The sequence below is a fragment of the Triticum dicoccoides genome, chromosome 1A (genome assembly GCF_002162155.2).
Source record: "Triticum dicoccoides isolate Atlit2015 ecotype Zavitan chromosome 1A, WEW_v2.0, whole genome shotgun sequence".
Classification (NCBI taxonomy): Eukaryota; Viridiplantae; Streptophyta; class Magnoliopsida; order Poales; family Poaceae; genus Triticum; species Triticum dicoccoides.
In genome coordinates this window covers 468,868,694-468,890,763 of record NC_041380.1, presented here as the reverse complement: position 1 = coordinate 468,890,763, position 22,070 = coordinate 468,868,694, and positions in this window count along the sequence as shown.

Genomic DNA, 22,070 nt, shown 5'->3' with positions numbered 1-22,070 from the left:
ATGCCCGGTTCTATGGGTGACCTTCTTCCCGAACTCATGCAACTGCACGAGCGAATTCGGCAGGCGATGCAAGGTGTTGCCCAAGCCTTATGGCCTGCCCACTCCATGCCCGAGGGCCTTGGAGAGCTTGCGGAGAAGCTGAAGGGAGCTCGGCGGCGCTTCTGGTTGTGGAAGATATCGGCCTGCCGACAAGGCGCTAGGGAAGCCCGGGCCATGGTGAAGACCCGTTTTACAAAGTCTGACCCAAACCACATGGCCGAGGTCGGACCAGTGGGGCCTGACGGGAAGGAGATCCCTGTGAGCTTAGTATACGGCCAAGTAGAGTTGGCCGCGAAGTATTCCCAGCAGGACTATAAATTAGACAGCATGTTAGATGGTATAGAAGAGGAATACAATCAGTCAGAATGACTATGTAATTTTGAATTGACATGTGTAATGCCTTCTAGCCGGATTGTAGATCGTTTGTCGTTGCCGACCTTTTCGCTTCAACCTCGGGACCTGACGGTCCGGAGTGTGCTCGAATACCATAGCGGTTATATAAGAACCGTGGTATGCATGGAGACCAGGCGTAGGGGTCATTAGTGCTTTATCAGACAAGTGCCCAACTAGTTATGTTATATTACATGGTTAGTAAGAAACATCTTCCAGAGAGAATAGTTCCGTTAGGGGTTCCTTTCGCTGGGAGGCATGCCCTAAAGTGCATGTCCGGACTGCGTAAAAAGACGCAGAAAAAAGCATCTCAGGGCGCATAGAATGAGTAAAAAGATCATCTTTTATCTCACCGACCGAATATTCCCTTAAGAACGCTAGCTTTCGGCTTCACCCAGTCTGAGGTACACATCCGGCTGACCCGGCAGTAACAATCGCAGAGGTGCTCCCTTTACCGCCTAGCCAAACAATCGGGAATGTAGGGGTAAGCACAGGAGCCAGGCAACCCAGCTTGGCCAAAACTTAAGTCATATTGATGCATATAATGGTGAAAAAAAGGGTACATGCAGAAGTTTGACGCATGTGTTGGGCGTGAAGCCCGTATAAATAAGCTTCTGTTAAAGAAGCCCCCAGGTTTAATGAGAGCGAGTGGCGCGTCACTAGATGAGCCTTTAAGGGCTATAAAAGAAAAGAGGGGAATGAGAGAAATGTAAGACAGAAAAATGCAAAAAAATGGACAGAGGAAGGAGACGAACACAGAGTCTGGCGCTAAGCATAGAATCTTCGGAGACGGGTGGCGTTCCACGGGTTCGGCTCGAGTCGGTTATCCGACGCATCTCGCAGGCGGTACGCCCCGCCAGTCAGGACTTGGTCGATTATGAATGGACCTTCCCACTTGGGCTTGAGTTTGTCCTTTTTCTTATCCGGCAGGTGTAGAACTAGTTCGCCAACATTGTAATTTTTGGCCCGTACTTCTCTACTTTGATATCTTCGGGTCTGCTGTTGATAAAATGCGGAACGGGCTTTTGCCACGTCACGCTCCTCCTCTAGGGCGTCCAAGTTGTCCTGCCGATCGAGCTCGGCTTCTCTTTCTTCGTGCATGCGCACTCTAGGTGAGTCATGAATTATGTCGCAGGGCAGAACTTCCTCTGCGCCGTACACCATAAAAAATGGTGTGTATCTGGTGGTGCGATTTGGCGTGGTCCGCAGCCCCCATAGCACGGAGTCGAGCTCCTCTACCCAGTGCGTGTTAGATTCATTGAGGGACCGCACCAGTCTGGATTTAATGCCGCTCATGATAAGAACATTTGCACGTTCGACCTGGCCGTTGGTTTGTGGGTGATAGACGGAAGCATAATCGAGCTTGATGCCCATGTTTTTGCACCAGAGTTTTACCTCGTCGGTGGTAAAGTTTGTACCATTATCGGTTATGATGCTGTGGGGGACGCCATAACGGTGTACAACCCCAGATATGAAGTCTATCACAGGTCCGGATTCGGCCGTTTTAACAGGCTTGGCTTCTATCCATTTGGTGAATTTATCCACCATGACCAGTAAGTATTTTTTCCTATAGGTCCCACCTTTAAGGGGTCCGACCATGTCAAGCCCCCAGACCGCAAAAGGCTAGGTGATGGGTATAGTTTGGAGTGCGGTGGGTGGCATATGGCTTTGGTTGGCAAAAAGTTGGCAACCAGCGCATCGTTGGACTAGGTCCTGAGCGTCTGCCCGGGCCGTCGGCCAATAAAAGCATGTATGGAAAGCCTTGCTAACAAGGGACCGAGCAGCAGCGTGGTGACCACCGAGTCCGGCATGAATTTCAGCCAGAAGGTTCCGGCCTTCCTCTTCGGAGATGCACCTTTGAAGGACTCCAGTAGTGCTTTTCTTATAAAGCTCTCCCTCATGGACTCTATAGGCTTTAGATCGCCGCGCTATGCAGCGAGCCTCGTTTTGGTCCTCCGGGAGTTCCTGCCTAGTAAGGTAGGCTAGGAATGGTTCTAACCACGGGGCGATGACCGCCATTATTACGTGGGCTGAAGGTGTAATTTCATTGGCAGAGCCTCCAATTGTGTCAGATTGTTTGGCGTCGAGTGGTGCGGCTGGGTCCGGGCTGTTATTTGCGGGTTCCCCCTCCCATGCTACGGATGGCTTGAACAATCTTTCCAAAAAGATGTTGGGGGGACTGCATCGCGTCTTGCTCCGATGCGTGCCAGGACGTCCGCTGCTTGATTGTTTTCTCGGGCTATATGGTGAAACTCCAGCCCTTCGAACCGAGCTGACATTTTTAGGACGGCGTTGCGGTAAGCTGCCATTTTTGGGTCCTTGGCGTCGAAGTCTCCATTTATTTGGGATATCGCGAGGTTTGAATCCCTGCGTACCTTTAGGCGCTGGATACCCATGGATACTGCTATCCGGAGGCCATGTAGGAGGGCCTCATATTCGGCTGCATTGTTGGAATCCATGTACATGATCTGCAGCACATATTGGACTGTGTCTCCTGTGGGGGACGTCAGGACGACGCCAGCCCCCAGTCCGGCCAATATTTTGGAGCCGTCGAAATGCATAATCCAGTTTGAATATGTGCCGTACTCTTTAGGGAGCTCGGCCTCCGTCCATTCTGCGACAAAGTCGGCCAAAACTTGCAATTTAATAGCTCGCCCTGGCTTATAGGTTATATCGAAAGGGAGAAGCTCGATGGCCCATTTTGCAATCCGGCCCGTTGGGTCGCGGTTGTTGATAATATCGTTGAGTGGTACTTCCGAGGCTACTGTTATGGAACACTCTTGAAAGTAGTGTCGTAGCTTCCGGGATGCCATGAATACCGCGTATGCAATCTTTTGATAATGCGGGTACCATGATTTGCATGGAGTGAGGACGGTGGATACGTAGTAGACCGGCCTTTGAAGGGGGAATTTGTGTCCATCCGTTTCCCGCTCGACAACGAGTACTGCGCTGACAACTTGATGTGTTGCTGCAATGTACAATAACATTGGTTCGCCGGTGTTCGGCGCGGCCAGGACTGTGTTTGTTGCCAATATGGCTTTTATTTCATCAAGTCCGGCCGTGGCGGCCTCCGTCCACTCGAAGTGTTCGGTGCGCCGAAGGAGGCAATAGAGGGGTAGTGCCTTTTCTCCCAAGCGGGAGATGAAGCGGCTTAAAGCCGCCACGCATCTGGTTAATTTTTGTATTTGTTTGAGGTCCTTTGGGATATCCAATTGTGACAAAGCTCGGATCTTGGCTGGATTTGCTTCAATTCCTCTACCGGATACAATGAAGCCCAAGAGCTTTCCGGCTGGAACGCCGAAGACGCATTTTTCCGGGTTGAGCTTGATGTCATATTTTCGGAGGTTATCGAATGTAAGCCTCAAGTCGTCCACATACGCCTCCACTGTTTTGCCGATCTGATTTGCCAGACATGTCTGGATCATGCGCTGATATGTTGAGCCGGTGTTTTTTAGCCCGAAGGGCATTGTGTTGAAGCAGAATGGGCCGTATGGTGTGATGAATGCTGTTGTAGCTTGGTCTGATTCAGCCATCTTGATTTGATGGTAACCGGAGTATGCGTCGAGGAAACCCAACAAATCGTGTCCTGCGGTGGCATCGATAATTTGGTCGATGCGGGGGAGGGGAAGGGATCCTTTGGGCAAGCCTTGTTAAGGTCTTTAAAGTCGACACACAGGCGCCAGGATTTGTCCTTCTTTGGTACCATCACCAGGTTTGCTAGCCAGTCCAGATGTTTTAGGTCTCTGATGAATCCGGCTTCCAATAGCTTGCCTAGCTCCTCTCCCATAGCCTGTCTCTTGGGTTCGGAAAAACGCCGAAGGGCTTGTTTGACAGGTTTAAATCCTTTTAGGATATTTAAGCTGTGTTCGGCCAGCCTGCGTGGGATCCCTGGCATGTCTGAAGGGTGCCAGGCGAAGATGTCCCAGTTCTCTCGTAGGAACTCTCGTAGTGCGGCGTCTGCATCAGGGTTCAGTCGTGCCCCGATTGAAGCTACTTTATTCGGGTCCGTTGGATGGACCTGGAATTTGACTATTTCGTCGGCTGGCTTAAAGGATGTGGATTTGGATCTCTTATCGAGTATCAATCATCCCTGTTAACCGTGGAGCACAGCGCAGTCAGTTCCTCGGCCACTAAGGCTTCGGATAGCGCCTTAAGGGCTAATGCGGCCGTCTTGTTTTCGGCGCGGAGTGCTATGTCCAGATCACTAGCTAGAGTGATAATTCCATTCGGCCCGGGCATCTTAAGCTTCATGTACCCGTAATGGGGTATTGCTTGGAAGATTGTGAATGCTTCTCGCCCTAGTAAAGCGTTATATCCGCTCTTAAACGGGGCCACCTGAAACGTGACTTCTTCGGACCTGTAATTATCCGCGTGCCGAACACCACATCTAGTGTGATTTTTCCTGTGCAGCGCGCTTCCCGACTGGGGATTATTCCTCTAAAGGTTGTGCTGCTTCGCTCGATGCGGTTCCAGTCTATTTCCATTTTTTGAAGGGTTTCCTCATAAATGAGGTTCAGTCCGCTGCCTCCATCCATGAGCACCTTGGTGAGGCGAAAGCCGTCCACTATGGGACTGAGGACAAATGCGGCTGGTGCTCGGGCTGTTCGGAATCTAGGTTCATCACTTGCGTTGAAGGTAATAGAAGTGTCGCTCCATGGATTTATTGTTGCAACTTGATAGACTTTGGCGAGGCTGCGGTGTGTTCTTTTTCGCATATTGTTTGATGCGAAAGTCTCGAAGACTGTGAGAATGGTACTGGTGTCCTCGGGCTGGCTTTCTGCGGCCTCCAGAATTAAGAGGTCCTCGCCAATTTTGGCCACCTGTCGGAGTATCCAACATGCTCTAAGGCTGTGAGTTGGTGTGGCATCCTCTGTACTATGAATTCTACAGGGTCCATCAAGCCACCTTTCCAGTATGGTTCCATGCCCTGTAGAGGGTTTTGGTATTTTGGTGTTTATCCCGGGTGTCCTATGATGATGCACCCTCTTAGTTCGGACGGGATTACTATTCAAGGCCGGATTATCCCAAAACTTTATTTCGGTTTTCCAGGCGCTTTCCATCGCACAGTATTTTTGTACTATGGACGCCAAGTCGGCGAAGCGTGTAATATCACGACGACTTACGGCGTTAAGGATTCCCTCGTCCGTGCAATTACTGCAGAAAATTGAGATTGCGTCTCCCTCGCGGCAATCCTTTATCCTGTTCATAATCAGGAGGAATCTGGCCCAGTAATGATGTACTATTTCCTCGGGCCTCTGCCTGATTTGGGAGAGATCGCTTATGTTTGGGTGAGCGGGTGTCGTTGAATCTGAAACCTCACCCAATCCAAGATTTGGAGGCCGAAGAGTTTCCGAACTCTGAAGTTCGGATTCTTGGATGTTGTCCAACGAATCTAGCCCGTTGCCTGATCCTAAGCTCAGGTCTTGAGTTACATCCTCCTCTCCACGGGTATCCGGCTTGGAGGAGTCGAGAATTCGTACGTAGCTAGTCGTTAAAATAGATGAAGGGTCGCCGCACTGCGCCTCTACCACGACAACGTGGTGGGTGACTTGGGGAGAGTTAATTTCTCTTAGATCGGGTTTAAGCCCAACCTGGTCGTAATGCGTAGCGACCCCCAGGGCGGCGATGTGATCCAAGAGCTCGTTTACGGAAGAGAGCTCCATTGGATCTAGCTGCTCGACGAGCTTCGAGCTGACGTGTAGGTTGCTTTTGATGACCCGAGAGGTCACCGTCGGCGCAATAGCCGAACAGGCGGTCATGAGGAAACCACCTAGCCGGAGGGTTTGGCCGACAGCCAAGGCTTCCTTAGCAGCGGCGCCGTCTTTAAAGACGGGAGGAGGCATCCTTCCTGATTGTGACGGCACAGAGGAACTCTCAATGAAAGCACCAATGTCGGTGTCAAAACCGGCGGATCTCGGGTAAGGGGTCCCGAACTGTGCGTCAAGGCCGGATGGTAACAGTTGACAAGGGACAAGATGTTTTTACCCAGGTTTGGGCCCTCTCGATGGAGGTAATACCCTACTCCTACTTGATTAATATTCATGATATGGGTAGTACAAGAGTAGATCTACCACGAGATCAAGGAGGCTAAACCCTAGAAGCTAGCCTATGGTATGATTGTTGTGTATGGAGTTGATTGCCTACGGACTACAACCCTCCGGTTTATATAGACACCGGATAGGGTTAGGGTTACATAGAGTCGGTTACAATGGTAGGAGATCTTGAATATCCGCATCGCCAAGCTTGCCTTCCACGCCAAGGAAAGTCCCATCCGGACACGGGACGAAGTCTTCAATCTTGTATCTTCATAGTCCAGGAGTCCGGCTGAAGGTATAGTCCGGCTACCCGAACACCCCCTAATCCAGGACTCCCTCAAGGCGGTTGAGAAAATGAACCACCCAATTTTTTTGTGCAGTTCATCTAAAATGGAGCATCCCTGGCGTGCAGACAGATTAAGTGCCAGATGAATATACGCGTCAACCAACTTGACTGGAATCTTTAGACTCCATGCCATACAGTTCGCTACCATATCTGCCGATAACCAAAAGGCACAAGTTGGGACCAAAGACTGGACTGTGTTTTTCTGGGCTATGTGCCAAGCAATATTTTTAGTGTTCACTCTCCTAATACTTGGAGTTTGACAACTGGTTGACGCCAGTCGATACTCGAATGAATATAGGCGCTTCTTATCAACATTGATGCTTGTCTGAGTGAACTTTGGAGTACATAGCAGCAGCATAAGTATTTGTCCATCTGATCTTTTTGTGTAGTTCTACTGAAATCACCCAATGCAATGATTAGCCTGCGAGTTCAGGCTCCAAGTTACTCCTTTATAAAATCGACAAATAGTAGCACAATACCAAATTACCAATACATGACAAGCACAATAATCAGGATAAAGACCAGTACCAACCTGTGTGAGGTAGCATATCAATTAATTTTTCCTTTGACTGGAAGCCGAGATAAGCTATGCGACTGACAGCAAAGGAAGAAAGCAGGCCCAGATTTGCGACTGACAGGAAAGGACGGAAGCTGTCGAGGCAATGAAGCACCCAAAGTTTTTGTGCAGTTCCACCAAAATCGAGCATCCCTGTTGGCACATATATTGAGAGAGTGAGATTACTGTAATAGTGGGGCTAGTTGATGAAACATACACTAACAAATAGAAGCACCCTCATTATCTTAATGGGTAAAGTTAGCAACATAGTAGTCTTGCTTAAAGAGAGGTATTAGTTTATTTAATCAGTGCCAATTAGCTCAACACTCAAAGCATTTCCATGTATCATAGGTTGCAAAATGTTAACGTGCAAAGATAAAGGAGTTTCTCATGATAGTAGCACGATACAAATAGAGATGACAGCAAACTAATATGGATGAAGGCCTTAGGCCCGTACCAACCTGAGGAAAAAGGCTTATTCATGTAGTCCCATAAGATATGATAAAGCACTCACTGTAATCACTCAATAGTATATATTTTTGTGCTCTTCAAATGTATGGTTGAAATCACTCTTGTTTACCAGTGCTGAGATTATATCAAAAGATTATCAAGAACTTCCAGCAGAATTAAAGCACATGATGGGATACAGTTCATTGTATTGTCTTGTGTAGTTCCACTAAAATGTATGATTGGCACAACATGATCCCTGTTTGCACAAGTAGGAACAAGGTGAAACCTTCATTAGCTTAGTGAGAAAGGATAGAAAGACATTAGCATATTACTCTAACATTTGCATCAAATTCATGATGGACAATACGCAAAACATTGCCTCATTGAACCAATGGCAATAAATTGACATGCAAAACAGTACCACTATTATGTCATGACACTAATAATATTCCCTCCCTGCTCCACCACATGATTCACCTCCATAGAAAAACATACACATGTACATGATTCAGCATAGGGTGCTACTAAAGATTTGTTTAACTCCGACAGGAAAATTAGGCAGCAATAAATTAGTGGTACTTAAGTACTCCTAATTAATTAAGTGAGACAGCAGAAGTGGAAGGGCTCCTTGGAGGATCGTCTCACATGTAAGGTAGTCGTTGCCGGAGCCCTTGAATGACGTCGAGTGAGGCCTCTAGCTTCAGCAAGATTGCCTTGGCACTATTTATTCTTCTTCTTCCTCCTCTTCATGCTCTGTTTCTCATTCTCCTCACCAGTTGGTGAAACCAAGTACATGATTGGCCTTCTATTTCAGAATTGGTTTTGTCAGTGAGGGAGTACAAGTGTACTAGTAAAAAATAGCATTATTTTCTCATGGCAATCGCAAAATAGAGATGAACACATGCATTAAATATCATTCTTATCTAAAGAAAGGTTATGGTGCCAATATGGATGATGAGGATTGGAACACAGATCTCCCTTTGTGCAATTCCACCGAAATGAACCATCTGTTCCATTTTGACATTCCAGTTAAATAGCACAAAAGTCACTGCTTTTAAGAGGACCTTTTAAGAAGATTTTTGTGTAGTGCACCAAAAGGTCACAACAGAAACCAAGTGAAATGGATATCCCTGTTTACACAAAAAGCTATAGAGGAAACAGTCAGAGTCTCAAACAATTACAGGCAAAAACATTTGGCTAAACTTGTCATGGCTTATAACAGTGGCATGGCTTCATTTTTACCAAGGGCATTAGATTAAGAACAACTAAATATTTGGTATAAGGGCATGGGACAGTAGGTGCACCAGCAGTCCAGCACCATGTACCTAAACAGGGGCATAAAGTGGTGATTCATAGTTTGTTGCCCCGAGAAACAAACATCCAAGAAACATATCTGGGTTGGTCCCCTTTTTTCACTCTAGCCACCTACTCCTATGTGTGGATAGCAAATCTAGTCCTGGTCATACCACTGTGTTCAGCGTTACCCCTATATTTCCCTTTTCGACCAAGAGACCGGTTGGATGACCAGTCTGTACTACTTTCACCCCCTTTCCTTCCTGTTTGTACCAAGTCCGATGTACTATGTTTGGTTCTAGGCCTATTATTGCCATATTTTGCCACACATTTTTGCCAACCTTGCCTAAGTTTAGGGGATGTTTGGTTCTAGGCATAGTATTGCCATATTTTGCCACACATTTTTGCCAACCTTGCCTAAGTTTATGGGTTGTTTGGTTCTTGGACTAGGAGTGCCACATTTTTTCATACAATGTTGCCAAACATGCCTAAGGTTAGTTCTTCAAAATGAGAGCCACAAGTTGGCAAACCTAAGGGAATCTTGCCACACTTTTTATGTGCATGCCATGTGGGGCCTAAGTGTGGCTTGCCTAAAGTGTGGCTTGAACCAAACACCCACTAAATTGGCCAAACTTGCCTAAGGTTAGTTCTTCAAAATGAAAGCCACAAGTTGGCAAGCCTAAGGGAATCTTGCCACACTTTTTGTGTGTATGCCATGTGGGGATCAAGTTTGGCTTGCCTAAGGTGTGGCTTGAACCAAACGCTCACCTAAGTTAGTCAAACTTGCCTAACCTTAGGTGTGGCAACCTTTGGCAAAGTTAGTCACAAACCAAACAGCCCCTTCTTGTTTGAACCAAGTACAAGATTCAACTCCATGAAGTAGCTTTACCTCTAACAATAGAAGAAAAAAGGTGACGTTGGACCATCCGATCGAGAGGGGCTGAGAGGTAGAAAATGATGCACATGCAGCGATGTAGAGAGCTGGGGAAGTAGAGCTAAGGCGGTTTCGAAGGAAGATATAACTGAAGGTCGTCGGGATGTGGATAGGTGGGCGGCGGGAGGCCGGATCCGCCCACACTAGGGCAACAACGAAGGGATTGGAGCACCTCCCGCGCTGGCGCTCGGCCAGAGATAACAGTGCGGCCGGTAGTGGGTCTCCTCCCTCGCTATCAACGACGGCCTAAACGCTTCCCCTCCTCCCCTTCACCGGCGGAGGGGGATACGTCCGGATCTGTAACCAGCGGTGAAGATAGAAAGACAGTGTTTTTTGAAGGGAGAAAGACAGTGTTACCACCCCTATCTTGTTTAGATCTGGAGAGGATGAGAGAGTGTGAATAGAGCAACCCTAGCAAGCAAGCGTGGAGGCTCCGGCCTATATATACGTAGTGGGGTAGTTTTCCTTTTTCACTCCATCAAAACAATTGTTTAAAATTGTGTACTACATGCCAGGTCGCCGTTTTTTTAGTTGTTGATTGTTTTTTGAGATAGCTACCCGCTTGTTTCAAGTGGTGTTACGGTGTGCCAGGTCGCACTTTGTATCATTCAAGTCTGGTACAAGTCCCTCCATGAAATGAACAACCACCCCCTCATAAAAATTGTGAACAAGCCCATAGCTAAAATTATCGAAAACGTGGGTTGCCCCACCATGCATTATTATTTATATTTTCTACTCCCTCCGTTCCTAAATATAAGTCTTTTTTATTAGCCACACCTAAGACAAGAATCTTTTTTATTAGCAATGAACCCCACATGTCATAGACATAAAAAGTGTGGCAAGATTCCCTTAGGCAAGCCAAAGTGTGTCTAACAATTTGAGCAACTCAAGTTAGGAAAGTGTGGCAAGTGTGGGAAAAATAATGTGGCAACATAAGACAAACATAGTCACAATCCAAATAGCCCCATAATTTTTTGTGACATGCATGAAAATTTGGTTAGTTAAATTTATAGTCAAAATTTGTCAAGGTGCATCAAATCAACACATGCAAGTATCAAAAGGGAAGTCACGGCATGCATGCATGCGTTGTACTCCCTCCATTTCCAAATATAAGTCTTTTTAGATATTGCAACAAGTGACTACATACGAAGCAAAATATGTCTACATACATCCGTATGTAGTAGTCCATTTGAAATGTGTAAAAAGACTTATATCAAGTGCAGTGCTTTGATGTGTCGTGTCAACTCGTACAAGACCGAGAAGTTTGATCAACACCCTCTCCCTCATGGACTGAGCTCCGGTGCCTTAACTTCACCTGCCTTTGGTTGCATGACAGGTGGGCCAACCATCTGTTGGGCCCACCTGTCATAGACGCAAAGACAGGAGCAGTAAGTCAATGAAGCTGCGTCCCTCCCTCGCGCATGAGCGTGGTGGCTGGCAGGACTAGTAGGAGCTTTTGCTACACGCTTCTTGACGACGGTGAACTTGCGGATGGAGTTGACCATCATGTCGTCCATGCGAGAGGTGAAGCCGGATCAGCGAGGGCTACGACACCTGCGGTCTCCAGCACCATCTGGAAACGCTGCACGGTGCGGGGCCGCAGGCCGGCGCCTTGGATGATTTGGCACAGCCAAGTGCCGCTCGCGACCATTGCCTCCATAGGTGCTTCTGGCTTCTGGTCACTTGGTCTTGGATTGGAGTGAGCAGTGTTGCATAGAGACTAAGGAGTAGATCGATTGGAGTCGTGGGGCGCCTTTATATGAGAATCCAAACTCTGTTGCATTCACATCGTGTTGGCTCTATTCTGCTTCTCCAATTAATGCCCTCTGCATGTAGAGTAATTTGAGGATGCATCATTGACCGTTCAATGTCTCGGGAACCGCTACCCTCTCCCTCCTTGGCATTCAAGCACCTATGGAGGCGACTGCCGCTCGTGCCTATCGCGTGTCAAGAGACGTTCCCGTCGACGATGAGGTGCCTATGGTGACTTTGTAAATTTCAAGATGATAGTACTAGTATACTCAATATTGTGCATCGCGACCAAGGCCGAGAGGAAAACGAGAGAACTAAGTATTTATTCACGGTGTAGATTCACTCATTTTGCTCCATATGTACTCTGTCTCGGTGTAGTCTAGTCACTTGTTGAAATCTCTAGAAAGGCAAATTCTCCTTCCTAGTTTACAGGGCTATACTAGCAAGTACTCCCTCCGTTCGAAAATACTTGTCATCAAAATGGATAAAAAAGATGTATCTAGAACTAATATACATTTAGGGGTTGTTTGGTTTGAGACTAAGTTTGCCTAAGGTTGCCACACCTAAGGTTAGGAAAGTCTGACCAACTTGGGTGGGTGTTTGGTTCAAGCCACACCTTAGGCAAGCCACACTAAGGTCCCACATCACATACACTCAAAAAGTGTTGCAAGATTCCCTTAGGCTTGCCAACTTGTGACTCTCATTTTGAAGAACTAACCTTAGGCAAGTGTGGCAATATTGTATGGCAAAGTGTGGCATGGTTAGGCCTAGAACCAAACAGCCCCTTAGATACATCCCCTTTTATTCATTTTGATGACAAGTATTTCTGGACGGAGGGAGTACTACAATAGTGTGGGCTCACATAGCAATTTTGTCTCATGCAAGAGCCTGGCTATATGCGTGCTCCAAGGTTCACAACTGCCACGTTCGGGTTGCACTTGGCTCTTCGCCACTTCGAGAAGATGAACAACGATGTTACTACTACTGCTTCTAAAGTATCGAATCCACTGCTACATGTCCGTCCACCGCGAGCGGGAGGGATAGCTTGTTGTAGTACTATAAGCAAAAGTCTGTCCTCGTCTGCGAGCCATCGCACGCATGGGCGAGGGAGAAGGCGTGTAGTAGTAAAATCAAGCTTCTCCTCGTTGTATGAGTTGACGCGACACATCATAGCACTGACCCCATATGGTTGCCTCTAAACTTGGCTGAAAGAACCGCAGTGTACAATACTCCATTTGCTGCAACCTCTAACATTTACCCCGCCACAAATTAAAATATATATTCCTGTCTTGACCAGATGAGCGTGCAAACTAGAATCACCAGGATGACAGGTAGGGCCAGAAGATTATTTTAATCAAAAAAATATAGCATGGAGCCGACCCCAACGGTTTTAAGTTTACAGGCACGGTACACGCTATCCTAGACTACTCTACACATGAAACTGCCACACGAGCGTCCGGGCTGCGCTTGGCTCTTCGCCTCTTCGGGAGTACTACTGCAGTGGCCATCTGACACCGATTGAACTGCTGCATGTCCACCGCGTACGGGAGGGAGAGCGTGTAGCAAACAAAAGCTTCTCCTAGTCCTGCCAGCCACCAAGCTCATGGGCGAGGGAGGGACGCAGCTTCATTGACTTACTGCTCCTGCCTTTGCATCCATGATAGGTGGGCCCAACAGGTCGGTGGCCCACATGTCATGTAGCCAAAGGCAGGTGCGGTTAAGGCAAGAGGGCGTTGTAGTAATCAAACTTCTTGGTCTTGTACGAGTTGACGCGACACATCAAAGCACTCACTCGATATATTTCAATAATTTGTGTTTATCGATGCATTAATTACAACGCATGCATGCATGTCGTGACTCTCCTTTTGATACTTCAATGTGTTGATTTAATGCACCTTGAAGTAGTATGAATATGTGAGGATAAAGCTTTGTAATGCCCCGGCCCTAATAAAGAGAGAGATGGTTGTGCACGAGGAGGGCGAGATCATGTAGACGGAACAGGACCCGACAATGGAGCTCTCTATGGTCTCGATGGACCTCACCTTGCTCCACTGCCCCTTGTGCGTCCGCCCCTTGAAGCCTCCAGTGTATGAGGTTTGAATACACCTCGTCCATTCGGCTGATCGAGCAAGGTGCAGGTTTCTTGATTGATGTGTTGTTCGATTGATTTGTGCAGTGCAAGGGAGGGCGCCTGGCTTGCGCGGACTGCCGCGTCGAGCGCCTCGGGAACCAGCGGCAGTGCGAGAAGTGCGAGCACGGTAGTGGCTTCAACGTGCGGAACACGGCGGTGGACGTCGTCCTCTCCTTGGTGAGGGTGGAGTGCCCGCATAAAGGCTGTGGGCTCTACGTCACTTACCACAAGCTTGCCGGTCACTAGAGCGTGTGTCCGCTCGCGCCCTGCAAATGCCCCGTGCCCGTCTGCGGCTACGAAGGCCCGCCACCGGTGCTCTCCCACCACATCAGCACCGTGCATCCCATGCCCATGCACAAGATCCAGTACGGCAAGGCGCTCCAGCCGCAAGTGCCACTGTCGGAGCCACGACTCTTTCCGTTCGTGGAGGAGGACGGCCGCGTGTTTTTCTTGGTCGGCGGCGTGCTCGACATCAGTGCGCCTATCGCCGTGTCGGTCGTCTGCATCGGAGTGGGGGCGTCCCCACTACTGCACTACGTGGCCAAGCTATGGGCAAACGGCCCGCCGAGGGAGCCCAAAGGCAGGACCGACGCTGTCAAGGTGGAAATGGAGGTGACAAGCAGCAGGGATCCCGATGACGTTGCCGTGCAGGAGCTGACCTTCTTCACAGTTCCGCCCAAGCTGCTGGCCGGGGCTAAGATGGTGTCCCTCCACATTCAGATTGACAAGCTCACGTCCTAAATGATTCTAAAGTTCCTTCTGTTTATCTTAGTAATATGCTAATATAGGGGTTAGCTCGGTCTACTTTAGCTTAAGAGATGGTGGGTTTTGGTGGCGATGCAGCAATTACCTCGACATCAGATCAGCAGTGAAAGTAATTTCGAACAATCGAATGGATATTTTGTGTCTGTTGGATATAAAGATCCTTTGGGTAAGAAGTAACAGCTTATATGCTTTTTTCGAAACGGAACAACGATACTAGTATATTTTTTGTTGACATTCACTAATATTTTCGAAACAGACGTTGGGCTATAGCTAGAAGGGCAGTTGGGACACGGCATCGACCCATACCGTGGTGACCCCAATTGGGACACACCGACTGTGGATTTTCTCCCTTGCCGATGTCGACCGCGTCTATGCAAAACATTGTTCCCTTCCCCCCAGTTGCGGGATCAGGCCAGATATGTGACTAGCGGTGTGGCCACCGTCGTTCTATGCTTGTGAAGAGAGCAACCCAAGCAAGCAGGCTTGTAGCTTAGGCTCCTGCTAGTGTATATTTTTTCTCTCCATATCAACCATTTTATATTGCGTACGTGTCATTGAAGAGTGAAATGATGGTTGCTTCTTCCGACTAACTTACTATGTGATTTGACTGCTCCTTTAGTGGCCCCTACATGTACTCCCCCTACGTGTATGCAACAGTCACACGTATACATGGACGCAAAAATGCGCGCGACGCCCTAATGCATGCATGTCCGACCACATGACGGAACACACACGGTCATGCTCAAGTGCTCAACCTACACGTGCATGCACACACATACTCAGCCAGGGTGAGCTAGTGACCATATAAACACCGGAAAATGTATATATTGAGCGCAATGAGCGTATTATGAAGTCCATTGACCGTATTTTTACAAATATACAGTGACAGACAATGTATTTATCTCGTTTGAAATTAAGCCATATTAACCGGAGAGGAGGTAGTGTGGACTAGCATTACTTTGATGTGTCCCGTTAACTTGTCGGGCGAGGAGAAGCTTGCAGGACGGGAGAAGCTTGTGCGCTGTGGCTCACAGGACAAGGAGAAACTTTTGACTAATGCAAGCTCTCCTTCGCTCAGGCGGTGGACGTGCAACAGTTAATTCGGTGTCAGATTGCTAGAAGCATAAACTGTACTAGTACTATTATTGTTGCACTTCCCGAAGAGGCAAATAGCCAAGCGCAAAGTTTACTAGTACTAGTACTACTACTATATTCTATAGGTATGTACTATACTAGTACTAGGAATCGGATGGAGGAGCGTCTGCACTCTTATTATATTTTTAAAATGTGATAAAGCAATCTTCAACACATTTGGTTCTCTTTGAGGGTTCTCGCATGTGATAATGGAAGTTGATTGCATGGAACACTCACCACAATTCTCGCTTAATTCTGGCTCATATCCTGTTACAAGTAGGAGTGCTCGGTAATATTTCCTATTTTTTGTTATTCAGCATGAAAACAGGTCAGCAAACCTTGTGGCGCATCTTTGTGCGAACCGTGCTTGCTGCACTTTGAATGTGGCCAAGAGCTGGCTTGATGAAACACCTCGCTCCTACTTCTTTTTTTGTGGGGTACCTCGCTTCCTAGTGACCAGTGTCTTGGCTGATCATCCTAAGAATGCTTATATATGAATAAAGCTCTCTCATTTACCCGCAAAAAAGACTAAGCCATATTAACTGGAAAGGAGGGAGTATGGACTAGCACTACTTGTTGGTGTGTCCCGTCAACTCACAGAACGAGGAGAAGCTTGCAGGACAAGGTGAAGCTCGCTTACGCCTTTTGACTAATGCAACGTACCCTCGCCCAGGCGGTGGACATGCATCAGTTCATTCGGTGTCAGATTGCCAAAGGCATACACTGTAGTACCGCATGCGGAGTACCATCATTGTTCGACTTCACGAAGAGGTGAAGAGCCAAGCCCAAGTGTAGCGACCAGACCTCAAACAGTCTGATCTCTGTGCTTAAGTGTCATCCCTGGATCAGTAATGTTGACACGCACAGTACTTAAAGGATTTATAACAGAGTAGCAATCACACACTTATTACATCGAGTGTCTCAAAAGAGAACTTATTACAAATAATATGGCTTAAGGCCATCTAATAACGATAACAACGGAAGGCTTGGAAGATAAGTGAGTCCATCAACTCCAACGGCATCACTGAGTATAGAACCACGACCTAAGGCTCCTTATTCGTCGTCTGAAAAGTCTGCAACATGAATGTTGCAGCCCGAACACGGGTCAGCACATGGAATATGCTAGCGATGTAACCCATAGAGAGTAGTGAACAGAAATAGGCTATACTACATGCATATATGGTTGCTGGAAAGCTCTACGGTTACAATTTTGCGTAAAGCCAATTTTGCCCTACTTCAAACGAATAAATTTCATTTAACTATCATGGTGGTTGTTAAACATTGAGAGTGTAGACACCCTCTCAATCCCAATTAAACATCATCATTAAAACCCAACAAAATTAATTAAAGTCACATGATGAGATTCACATGATAATCCAAGTACTAGATACTCAAGACGTCCATAACCGGGACACGGCTAACCATGATTAGTTTATACACTCTGCAGAGGTTTGCGCACTTTTCCCCACAAGACTCGATCTCCTCTGTTGGGATTATCGCACTACATGGTGTTTGAGAAACGGATGACCGAGACATAGTCTTTAAGAAACGCTAGCACCTTACGATCGGGTAGACCGTTACACCTACTTTCCCCTACATCTGCTAGTCTACCACTGTAAGAGTTCGCACGACTTAATTAACTATGCTAGAGCCCATAGTAGCTTGTGGCTGCACACGGAAGTTTCTAGTATGAATAATCTCATGATCCCTTTGAGCCTGGGTGCCGGTCCATAAGGAAAAATAGGCAATCGCTAGAATACCCAGGTGCCTCAATCCACCCAGATATGTATTTAAGTTGCCACCTTAAGTTTAACCATTAATTAAACAATCTCACATCTGTCATGAATACTCTCAAACCCAATCCACGTCTACAAGCATAGCATGGCATAAGCAAACGTAGTAGTAACTCCCAGGGTTTGATAATAAAACAGGAAATAGGTGCTACCTCATCTACTTCCCAAAACCCACATATTAATCAGATCCTATTCATGCAATTGTTTGAGGAGTGGTCTAATGCAATAAAACTGGGTAGTAAGAGGTATGATCAAAGTGTTACTTGCCTTGCTGATGATCCGTGAAACCTAGAGATTCGAAGTAGCAAGCGGCACTCCGGGTACTCTATCGCAAACAAACAAGCACACAATAAGCACTCATCTAATGCACAGGTAAAACTCAAATAAGAGATCTAACCAGAAAGTTCAACTTAAGAACTCCGGTTTGCAAAAAGAAACAAATCGAACGAAACAACGAAAGTCAAACGGCGAAAGAAACAAGCTTCGATTACTAATCTGGACCTAAGACAAATTTTACATGAGCAAAAACTTGTTTGAGTTGGTTAAACGGAAAGAGGGTTTCGAGACGAAACTCTAGGCGCTTGAATCGCCTGATTCCGATAAACGAGCGAAAAGTTATACTAAAACGGAAATCGCGATTAGAAATAATCGCGGAAAAAAATCCGAGAAAAAGAAAAAAACTGACGAACAGATTAACGAACGAACGTTCGTTAACTGAAACTAAACGGTGAACTCGTCTGTTAAAATGAACGAACGAGCGAACGCTCGCTAAATAAGTGAACCGATAAAACCGATCTAATAACAATAAAAAAATAAAACCTAGGGTTTTCAAAAAAACCGAATCGGTTTTCTTTAGAAAACCAGCGGCGGACGGCGCGGCTACCTCGTCGGACTCCGGCGGGACTCGGGGCTCCGGCGGGGTGGGGTGGCGTCAATGGCGGGCGGCGCGGCAAGAGGCAGCGGCAGGCGCGGCAAGCGGCGGCTGCGGCGGCGAGCGGTGGCTGCGGGAGGCGGGGCGGGTCGAGGTGGCGGGGTGAGGTGGCGGTGGGAGGCGGGGCGGGTCGAGGTGGCGGGGTGAGGCGGTGGCGACGGGGGTATTTATGAGAGGGGCGCAGCGCGGCTTGCGGAAGGGGGCGCCGGGTCGGTGTCGGCCTCGGGAGGCGTGCCCCGGCCGGACTGCGACGGTGGTGCGGACTCCCGCGGGGAAGGCGGCGGCGGCTTGGGCCTGGCCTGACTCGGCTGGGCCTTCGGCCCAGTCGGGCGCGCGGTACTTTCTTTTAACAAATTCAGCCGAAACTAAGGAAAATTCTAGAAAATAAAATAAAACTCTAAAAATGCCAAATTAAATTTACACCGCCTAAATAAAATATTTAGAATGAGATGAACATTTTCTAGGCCCTAAAATGCAGTTTTGAAAAACGTGCAATTTTTCCTAAATTCAAATAAACTAGCCAAAAACTCCGAAATATAATCTTGTTTGACTTTTTTATTAAATCCTCAATATTTCTTTATTTTGGGAAAGTCATTTTATTCCCTCTCTCATATTTTTATAATAGAAATAATCGAAGATAAAATAAATAAATCAAAATGATCCTATTTTCAAAATTTGAGAAAACTCAAATATGAAAATAACGAAATCCCCAACTCTCTCCGTGGGTCCTTGAGTTGCGTAGAATTTCTGGATCAGGACAAAAGCAAATAAAATATGATATGCAGTGATGATCTAATGTATAACATTCCAAATTGAAAATTGGGGGTGTTACAAACCTACCCCCCTTAAGATGAATCTCGCCCTCGAGATTCGGGTTGGCTAGAAAATAGGTGAGGGTGGTCCTTCAGTAGATCTTCCTCTCGCTCCCAGGTGGCTTCATCCTCGGTGTGGTGGCTCCACTGAACTTTGCAAAACATGATAACCTTGGTGCGGATGACTCGGCTTGCATACTCGAGAATCTTAACTGGTTTCTCCTCATAGGTCAAAACACTATCCAACTGAATCGCTTCCAGTGGCAGTGTATCTCTCAGTGGTATATCCGCCATCTCTGTGTGGCACTTCTTCAACTGGGAAACGTGGAACACGTCGTGAACTCCCAACAATCCCTCAGGCAATTCCAACTTATAAGCAACTTCTCCCATGCGTTCCAAAACTTTGTATGGTCCCACAAAACGTGGCGCTAGCTTTCCCTTAACTCCAAAGCGCTTAACTCCTCGAAGTGGAGATACACGAAGATAAACTCTATCTCCGGCTTCGTAAACTGTCTCCTTGCATTTAGAATCTGCATAGCTCTTCTGCCTGGACTGGGCTACCTTGAGTCTATCGCGAATCAACTTCACCTTCTGTTCAGACTCTTTAATCAAATCTGGTCCAAACAACTGGCGGTCTCCAACTTCATCCCACGACAATGGTGTTCTGCACCTTCTTCCGTACAAGGCTTCAAAAGGGTCTTTAAACTGGATTGATAACTATTGTTGTAAGAGAACTCCGCATATGGCAAGTTGTCATCCCAACTAGATCCATAATCTAGCGCACAAGATCTCAGCATATCCTCCAAAATCTGATTGACTCTCTCGGTCTGTCCATCGATCTGCGGATGAAAAGCTATACTGAACTCTAGTCTAGTACCCAAAGTTTCGTATAACTGATTCCAGAACTTTGAGGTAAACTGGGTTCCTCTATTTGATACAATTCTCCTCGAAACTCCATGCAGACATACGATCCTGGTCATGTATATCTTTGCTAACTTAGCACTGGTGTAAGTGGTCTTCACTAGGATGAAATGAGCTACCTTTGTCAAGCGATCGACTACAACCCATATCGAGTCATAGCCTGAACGGGTCCTAGGTAATCCCGTGATAAAATCCATGCCTAGCTTATCCCACTTCCATTCGGGTATCGGCAATGGCTGTAGCAATCCTACTGGCTTCTGATGCTCTGCCTTTACTCTCTAACATACGTCACAAACTGCTACATACTCCGCAATATCCTTCTTTATTCCGGTCCACCAGAAAGTGTCTTTCAAATCCAAATACATCTTGGTATTTCCTGGGTGAATCGAGTACGGCGAATCATGGGCCTCTTGCAAAATTAACTTCCTGATCTCCGGGTCATTAGGCACATAAACGCGGTCCTCAAACCATAAGGTATCGTGTTCATCCTCACAAAATCCTTTAACTTTTCCCTTGCTCACCTTCTCCTTTATGGTGGCAATCTCCTTGTCGGTCTTCTGAGCTTCTATGATCTTATCCATCAGAGTAGACTGAATCTCCAATACTTCTACATAGCCTCTCAGAACTATCTCCAAACATAGCTCATGAAGATCCTCAGCTAACTCCTTTGGTAACTCTTCGGTCATTAGTGTGTTGACATGGCTCTTGCGGCTCAATGCGTCAGCTACTACATTAGCCTTTCCGGGATGATAATGTAATCTCATATCATAATCCTTGATGAGCTCCAACCATCTCCTTTGCCTGAGATTCAACTCCTTCTGCGTGAAGATGTACTTCAAACTCTTGTGATCCTTGTACACCTCACAATGGTTTCCGATGAGAAAATGTCTCCATGTCTTCAAAGCGTGCACTACGGCTGCTAACTCCAAGTCGTGTGTAGCATAATTCAACTCATGGGGCTTAACCTGCCGTGAGGCATATGAAACAACTCTTCCCTCCTGCATAAGCACTGCTCCAAGTCCTCGACATGAAGCATTGCAATATACCTCATAATCCTTGCGCTGATCTGGCAGAATCAACACGGGCGAGGTAACCAAACGTTTCTTCAACTCCTGGAAACTGGCCTCATATTCCTCAGTCCATTTGAACTTCGTATCCTTCTTCAACAACTCCGTCATAGGTTTTGCAATCTACGAGAATTTTTCAATAAACCTCCGGTAGTATCCTGCGAGTCCAAGAAAACTCCGTATCTCTCCAACTATTGTTGGGGCTTCCAAATTTGTCACAGTGACAACTTTGGCGGGATCTACAGCTATTCCTTCTCTGGATATAACATGTCCGAGGAATCCAACTTCCTTCGACCAAAACTCACATTTGCTGAACTTGGCGTATAACTGATGTTCTCTGAGCTTACCAAGTACCAAACGCAAATGTTCTTTATGTTCTTCTTCATTCTTTGAGTAAACCAGAATATCATCAATGAACACTACGACGAACTTATCCAAAAACTCCATAAACACTTTGTTCATCAGGTTCATAAAATAGGCAGGTGCATTAGTCCGACCAAATGACATAATGGTATACTCAGACAGCCCATACCTTGTGGTAAAAGCTGTCTTAGGTATGTCCTGCTCTCGAATCTTCAACTGGCGGTATCCTGATCGCAAATTAATCTTGGAAAATACCTTAGATCCTTGCAATTGGTCAACCAAATCATTGATCATCGGTAGTGGGTACTTATTATTGATCGTCACTTCATTCAATCCTATATAATCAACAACCATCCTT